The sequence below is a fragment of the Ictidomys tridecemlineatus genome, chromosome 3 (assembly GCF_052094955.1).
Source record: "Ictidomys tridecemlineatus isolate mIctTri1 chromosome 3, mIctTri1.hap1, whole genome shotgun sequence".
In the NCBI taxonomy this organism is placed as follows: Eukaryota; Metazoa; Chordata; class Mammalia; order Rodentia; family Sciuridae; genus Ictidomys; species Ictidomys tridecemlineatus.
Window position 1 is genome coordinate 174319936 of NC_135479.1, and position 8665 is coordinate 174328600.

The 8665-nt window shown below is 38.1% G+C and overlaps 1 long non-coding RNA gene across 2 annotated transcripts; it reads left to right on the plus strand.

The window, feature by feature from the left end:
- The first annotated feature begins 400 nt into the window (after positions 1 to 400).
- On the plus strand, positions 401 to 5011 carry LOC144375889 (uncharacterized). 2 transcript variants are annotated; one of them, XR_013435741.1, is made up of 3 exons: positions 401 to 515; positions 4673 to 4730; positions 4856 to 5011. It is a non-coding gene; the product is annotated as an uncharacterized LOC144375889 (long non-coding RNA). The 2 variants fall into 2 exon arrangements; XR_013435740.1 differs by having other exon boundaries at positions 4673 to 5011.
- The last annotated feature ends 3654 nt before the right edge of the window (positions 5012 to 8665 follow it).

Consider the following 8665-nt stretch of genomic DNA (forward strand, 5'->3'; position numbering starts at 1 on the left):
CCCAAGTGAGTTGGTAAACCAAGGGCTCAAGTGGTGGACCCTGCCTGGGGCTGGTGGGGTGGGGTGAAGACAGATCTTTTTAACTGATCCCTGACCCCAGCTCCCAGGCCCTGACACTCACTGTTCCTATCCTTTGGGGTTTTCTCCAGGGTGCTCTAGGAGTTTCTGGGAATTTCACTCTTCCTTGTCATTGTAGGTTCTTGCCCCAAGAAATGTGGTAGAGGGGAATGGCAGCCTGGATAAGGCTCCTGGATGAGAGCCCTCGGCTCTGTGCTTTTCTACCTGAGGGGTGAGAGTGGTCAAGGAGACCAGGCCAAGGTGGGTAGTGACTCCTTGCATTTGGTCTGTTGCTTCGCAGGTACATGTTGGAGGCTATATGCCTTCAAGTGGAGCAGGGTAACAACTGGGGGCCAATGGATGTGCACTACTCAGCACACCATCTTAAAGACCTTCCTGGGCCCAGGTCTGCAACTCAGGTCTCCTCAAGGAGTGGCAAGTCTGCACCCTTACAGGAGGTGAGGAGTATTGGGTGTGCTTTGAAACATGGGGGTCTGTGTGTGGCACATGTGTTGGGGGAAGCCCCTGATGTCAGGCTGGCCCTGAAGCTGAAGCACTTGGGGCATAAGAGTGGGATTATGGACCTGGAGGATGCAGGGTCCAGGTCACAGGGCTTCAGAGCACACTAAGGTGTCCCTGGAAAGAGAAAGAAAAGACTGAAACACTAACTTTCTAATTAGCTTTGGGCCAGTCCTTACATTTTTTGTTCCCAGTTTTCTCAGCTATTAATGAGGACTGAGACTATTCCAATAGTTTTTTTAAAGAAAATTCTGTTTCTTTTATATTTATGTGTGTGTGTGTGTGTGTGTGTGTGTTTGTGTGTATTAGTTGTAGATGGACACATATATTTATTTTACTTGTTTGTTTTTATATGGTACCAAGAATTGAACCTAGTTCCTCATGATGCTAGGCAAGCACTCTACCACTGGGCCACAACCCCAGCACCCCCAGATTTACCTTTTATTGGAATTTTTTTGACATATGATATAAAACATTTAGAGTGGAGCATTAGAAGTGCAATGGGATGGGTCACCAACAGTGCCCCCCATGGTCTCTTGCAGTGATGTGGTTCCAGCCCTCTTTCTTGTCCTGCCTCTAGGCACGCAGAGACTTGAATGTGATCTGTGGGATGAAGATTAGGGAGAGCCCCCATGTACTGACTCTGTGTTTAGCTTACCATTAACTCAGTGGTGTATTGGGAGGCTTTCAGGGGAGGCTTGGCCTCCCATTCTCCCTTCATACCCAGCAATGCCAGGACACACACAGAAGTTCATCTCCTGAGCCACATGTGGGGGATTTGTGCCTGAGCCCTCACTCACTCTCCTGATAAGAGTGCTAAGACCCCCACACCTGTTATATACTCATATTTTTTGCTGCTTCTTATGGCTTCTGTGCTGTCTGTCCTAGGTTCAGAGAAGTGGGTTTTCTGGGCATGAGTGGAGGCTCAGAGGAGCTAGGATAGAGCCCTCCTGGAAGGGAAGATCCTTGCACTCTGGAGACTCAAGCTCAGGAACTCAAGCTCAACACTGCCTGACTCTTTGACCTTGGGCAAAACATTCAGCATGTCTCTCACTCTAAAAATGTGGCAACAGTAATAATCACAGCAACTGACCTGGCTGCCTTCCTGGCAAGGGCTGGAGAGGGGCAGATGCCTACCAGCCTGGATAATACCAAGTGCACCTCAAACTATTTCATAAAATAGGGAGGGAACTTGTTTATTATTAGTCCTAATAGGCTAGTATATTAGTCATAAATTGCAAAGTTTCAGTTAAACATGAGTAAGTATTGGAGATATAGTGGTCAATATGGTTGTTGCAGTTAATTTATTGCATACTTAAAAACTAATAATAGAGTTGGGTACAGGGGTGCACATCTATAAGTTCAGCTACTCAAGAGGCTGAGGTAGGAGGATCACAAGTCAAGGATCAGTAACTGAAAGATAATTGATTAAGTCTCAAAATAAAAAATAAAAACAACTAAAAATCATAGGACTGTAGGTCAATGGTAACACACTCCTGGATTCAATCCACAGAGGTGGAGAAGGAAAGAAAAATTGACAATCAGTTTTGTGGTTTTTATGTTTGTTTGAGGTGGAGTCTCAGTATATTGGCCAGGCCAGTCCTGAACTCCTGAGGTCAATGTGCTGAGTGCTCCTATGTCAATGTGCTGAGTGCTGGAAGGCAGGTGTGCACCACTGGACTGGCTAGAAAAGAGATTGTAAACTGGGTTTGGTGGCACATGACTAATTCTAGCAACTCAGGAAATTGAGGCAGCAGAATCACATGCTTTAGGCCAGCCTCTGCAATTTAGCAAGACTGTATCCCAAAATAAGAAGAGCTAGGGATAAAGCTAAGTGGTAGGATGTCCTTGGGGTCAATGCCCCAGTTCTGGGGGAGGGATATATATACATACATAGAATATATCATATAGAAGGAATTGGAGAGTTTAGATTTCTGCTTTGGGGCTAATATGAATAAGCATGGAAACTCTTGTCCTTGATCATGCTAGGCATTGAGTCAAACCAGAGACCTTACATTTAAATTTAGGTTATTTTCTCCCTGTTAGTTATTGAAGCACCCCACTTTTATCTTTTTTCCCATTTTCTTTGGGGGTCTTGTGGGGCTTTCTGTGATTCTCAGACTGGTCTCAAATTTGTAGGTTCAAGTTATTCTCTTGCTGCTGCTTTCTGATCAGGTGGGACAACAGGTACATACCACCATACCTGGCTGTATAATTTCATATTGATAAGACCTTTTACATGTGACAGGAAACCCAGAATAAAAATACAGCAATTTAAGATGACTGGGCATAGTATCATAAGCCTATCATCCCAGCAGCTCAGGAGCCTGAGGCAGAAGGAACTTAAGTTTGAGACCAGCCCGGGCAATTTAGCAAGACTCTAACTCAAAGTAAAAAGGGTTGTAAATGTAGCTCAGTGGTATAATGATCCTGGCTTCAATACCTAGTACTGCCCAAAACAAAGAATAAAAACATTAGAGTTGTGGCTCAATGGTAGAATACTTGCCTAGCATGCACAAAGCCCTGGGTTCTATCCTCAGTACCACATAAAAATAAGTAAAACAAAGGTATTGTGTCCATCTACAACTAAATATTTTTTTTAAAAAAGAATAAACTTTAAAGCTGGGCTTGGTGACACATGCCTGTAGTTCCAGCTACTCTGCAGACCCATACACAAAGATCACTTGAGTCCATGATTTTGAGATAAGCCTGTGAAAAAAGTGAGATCTTATGTCTCAAGAAAAAAACCACACTAAATAATAATAATAATAATAATAATAATAATAATAATAATTTGTGAAGCCAAGCACTGTGTTCACCCCTTTAATCCCAGAATCTCCAGAGGTTTAGGTAGGAGGATGCAGGTGTTGGGATCTTAATAAGACTCTTGTCTTCAAATTTAAAAAAGGGTTGTGGGATGGGGATGAAGCTCAGTGGTAAAGCACCCCTGGATTCAGTCCAGGAGATGGGGAAGGAAATGACTCCATAACATTAAAATCTTGGGACTAGATGTGTAACTTGTAGTGTGTTTAGCTTACACTTAGCAGCTTGAGGCCCTGGTTTAATCCCAAACACCAAGAAAACAATAAAAACAATTTTAAAAACTTTATGTATATTTCCCAAATCACAAATAAAAATGTTAGTTTCACCTGTATACCTTTTGACGCAGAAATGTAATTTTTAGCATATGTGTCCTAGGGAAACAATAGAACAGCATATATTAAGAGTTTTGTCCCATTATTTAGATAGCAAAATGTAGCAAAAACTCAACTCAAATATTATTAGTGGTAAATTGGTTAAAATGTGGCATGACCATTTAATGTACTACTTGGTTATTTTAAATGAATTTAGGGGTAAAAAACTGTTATATATTGCTGGGATCAGTGGAGTATGACTATAATTCCAGCAGCTTGTGAAACTGACTTAAGAGGTTTGCAAATTCAAAGCCAGACTCAGCAACTAAGAAAGAAACTAAGCAATTTAGTGAGACCCTGTCTTAAAAAATATAAAGGCTGAGGATGTGGCTTGGTGGTTGAGTGCCCCTGAGTTCAATCCCTGGTACCCCTTCCTCCCTCTCCATCCAAAAAAAGATATGAAACAGTAAACACTGTATAAGGTGGCTTCCTGGTTTAGAAACCCTAATTTTTTATTTCCTGAAATGCTGAAATTGGAATGGGCCTGCTGCCCTGTGTTCTGTATTGGTCTAAAGCCTATACCAGAACCAGACATAAGCAAGCATCTTCCTTCCTGTTTGCTGTCCCCTGACTTTTGCTCTTAGCTTAAGCCTTTTAAATTAGGAACTACTCTAGTGGGTGATTAACAGGAGGAAATACAAATTTGACACTTCTGTCCCTCTCCCCAAAAAAACCCAGCACTCCATTCCTAGTACTCCGTTTTGAACATTCCTGTTCATTTGCAAAATAGATATAGAAACATAGAATTTTAGAAAGCTAGACCATTTAGAATTTAGTCAAATCTAAAATTATGTGTATTGATTAGTTTTATGTATGCTTGACATTAATCTCTGAAAAATGATTTATTAGAGCAATTGAAACCACAACTAATTTCTGAATTTCTCTTTGTTATGGCATGCCAGAGCAGTGGGCGTGACTTCAACACAGTGAAGCAGAAACATCTAAGCTTTACTCCCCCTGGTAAGACATCAGACAGTGGTAAAACACTGAATCACATGGAAACTTGTGAAGCACTGATAGATGAAAAGATCATTTATGGAAAAATAAAAGGCTAAGCTATATTGTCCCTACTTTCTCCTACATAGAAACTGCTTTTTCTCAACTGTCTGAATGGCTCTTGAACATCTTCTGGAACCTGAGGATTACTTTGATCTCATAGTTTTGTTAGAAATTGAATTGGATGTTTTACTTTTTTCCATATTTCTTATACATTATAATTAAACATGGTAGTGGGACTGACACTTGTTCCAAGTTGTTGCATTTACTTGGGGTGTTTCCTCTCCTTACTGCCTTAAATGATTTTCAGTTTAGAAAGAAAAAGTTCAATTTATAGACATGTTTATGCTAGAAATAAGTTTATTGTCAGTGGCATAGAAGGAGGTTTTGCTTTATAACTGCATAGACATTGAAATAAAAAATATTTCAAGGCTCTCTAGTTGTCTTTTCAGTTTTGAAGAAGATCAGCAAGATCCCTTAAAGTATTCTTCCTGTGTCACAGGCAACTCAGTGAGGGTCTCTATTGTCTACTCAATTTTAAAACCTAAAATTTATACTAAAAAATCCATTAATTAGATATAATTTTATTTCTAGAAACTTAAAGGTAATAACCACAAATTAAAGTCTACAAAGATTTTCTAAAGGGTATTGGTTAGGTCAAATGGTGGTTCCATTTCTAGCTTTCCAAGAAATCTCCATACTGCTTTCCAAATTGGCCACAACAATTTGCAGTTCCACCAGCAATGTACAAGTGTACCCTTTTCCCCACATCCTCGCCAGCACTTGTTGTTGTTTGACTTCCTAATGGCTGCCAATCTTAATGGAGTGAGATGGTATCTTAGGGTGGTTTTGATTTGCATTTCTCTGACTGCTAGAGATGGTGAGAATTTTTTCATGTACTTGTTGATTGATTGTATGTCCTCCTCTGAGAAGTGTCTGTTCAGGTCCTTGGCCCATTTGTTGATTGGGTTATTTGTTATCTTATTGTCTAATTTTTTGAGTTCTTTGTATACTCTGGATATTAGGGATCTATCTGAAGTGTGAGGAGAAAATATTTGTTCCCAAAATGTTGGCTCCCTATTTACCTCTAGCTATTCCCCTTCTTGGTCTATTCCCTAAAGACCTAAAAAAAGCATACTACAGGGACACTGCTACATCAATGTTCATAGCAGCACAATTCACAATAGTAAGACTGTGGAACCAACCTAGATGCCCTTCAATAGATGAATGGATAGAAAAATGTGGCATTTATACACAATGGAGTATTACCCTGCATTAAAAAATGACAAAATCATATAATTTGGAGGGAAATGTATGGCATTAAAGCAGATTATGCTAAGTGAAGCTAGCCAATCCCTAAAAAACAAATGACAAATGTCTTCTTTGATATAAGGAGAGTAACTAAAAACAGAGTAGGGACAAAGAGCATGAGAAGTAGATTAACATTAAACAGGGATGAGAGGTGGGAGGGAAAGGGAGAGAGAAGGGAAATTGCATGGAAATGAAAGTAGACCCTCAGGGGTATACAAAATTACATACAAGAGGAAGTGGGGGGAAAGGGAAAAAATACAAGGGGGAGAAATGAATTACAGTAGAGGGGGTAGACAGAGAAGAGGGGAGGGGAGGGGAGGTGAGGGGGGATAGTAGAGGATAGGAAAGGCAGCAGAATAAAACAGACACTAGTATGGCAATATGTAAATCAATGGATGTGTAACCGATGTGATTCTGCAATCTGTACATGGGGTAAGAATGGGAGTTTATAACCCACTTGAATCAAAGTGTGAAATATGATATATCAAGAACTATGTAATATTTTGAACAAACAACAATAAAAATTTTTTTAAAAAGGTATTGGTTAAATTATGAAAACACCCATATTAAGGCACTATCAATTTAGCCATTAGAATAATGTTATGATCAGATATTAGGAATGATGAAGCTGGCATATAGCTGGCATATAGTTTTAAATTTCATTGATTGTTCTTTTTCTTTCTTTCTGTTTCCTTTTTTTCTTTTTCCTTTTTTTTTTTTCATTTGCTTCCTTTAACTTAAATTGTTTTTTTGGCTTTGGCCTCTAAAAGCTAGATTACTGAATTATCTCCTTTTTCTTCTCTCATCTGTATATTTAATGTCATAAATTCCCCTAAGTGCTCTAAATGCTTACACAGTGCTTTAGATAAATTGTGAAATTAAAATACATTGTATTTTCTTCATTTTAATTCAAAATATTTAAAAAATTCCCTTAAGACTATTTTTACTCATGTGTTATTTATAAATGTATTTTTGAATTCCCAAATATTTTAGGATATTTCAGTTCTCGTTCTATTAGTGATTTTTAGCTTAATTTCATTGTGATATAAAAATATGTTTTATTTTATTTCTAATGTCTTAAATTCATTGCTGACTCTTTTATGGCACAGGACATGGTGAACCTTTCTGAATTTTATGTAAACTTGAAAAGAATGTGTACTCTATTCTTTTGGAGTAGAGTATTTTAGAAATGCCAATAAGATCAAGTTGATTGACAGCGCCACTCAGGTCAACTATATCCTTATTGATTTTCTGCTTCCTTCATCTATTAAGCCCTGAGAGATGTGTTTGGAAGTTTGCAACTTTAGGAGTAAATTTTTTCAATTTCTCCTTGAGTTATATCAGTTTTAGTGTCACATATTTAGAAGTCTGTTGTTAAATGCTTACATATTTAGAATTGTTATGTCTTCTTGGAGTTTGTCCCACTTTATCCCTGATAATGTTCCATATTCTGAAATGTACTTTATATAAAATTAATAAAGCTATTGCAGATTTCTTATTGATTAGTTCGTATAGTGCAGCTCTGTTCATCTTTTGGCTGTAATTGTATCTGAGTCTTATTAATCAAAGTGGTTTCTTATAGACAATATATGGTAGAGTCTTGTTTCTTTATTCAGTTTGAAACTTTTTCTTTAATTGTCATTTTAAACTAGTCACATTTAAAGTGATTATTGGTGGAGTTGGAGTAGTATTTAATGTATTTATATCTGCTTTCTCCATTTTGCATTTGTTCTTTATGCATTTTCCCACTTTTCTGGTTATACTTAATATTTTATATGATTTTGTATTATCCACTCTCTTAGAAAGAGGAGGTCATAAAAAGTTCTTCAGAAAGCTAATATTGAGTTACCGTATAAACTAGCACTACTACTACTAGATATATATCCAAGAGAATTAGAAGCATATGTCCAGGGCAAGAGTTGTGGATAAGTAGAAGCATGCTTGCCTTGCATGTGTGGGGCACTGGTTTCCAATCTTGGCACCACATCAAAGCAGAAAATTAAATAAAAATAAATAAATTAATAAAAAGCATATGTCAATGGAGTGGGAGATGTAGCTTAATGGTAGAGTGCCTAGCAGGCCCTGGGTCAGTTCACAGCACTGACAAAAGAAAAAAAGGCAATAAAAGCACATATTCACACAAAACATATACAAAGTGTTCATAGCAGTGTTATTTAAAATAACAAAAATTGGAAACAATGCAATTACTTTTCACCTGATGAAAAGTGGAATATTATTTGGCCATAAAAGGGAAGGAAGTTCTAATACATGTACACCAATGACCCTTGAATGTGTTCTACTAAGGAAAACAGGTGAACAAGCAGAGGGAATTGGATTTGCATATGCTTTCCCTGATGCTTTTTGCCCCATTGCCTGATTCCAGTTTAAGTAAGCAGTTAAAGTAGTTTTGACAGTAGATCTATTTAGAACACTTTCCAGAGCCATTTTTGAAACACTTTTGTTTTATATATTCATTTAGCCAATATTGAATTTAGTCCCTGCCTTGTGCAAGGCACTATTCAATTTGCTGCCTAGAGAACCCACAAAAATTCCTGCTCTGTAGAACCTACATTCTAGAGAAGGGGAGA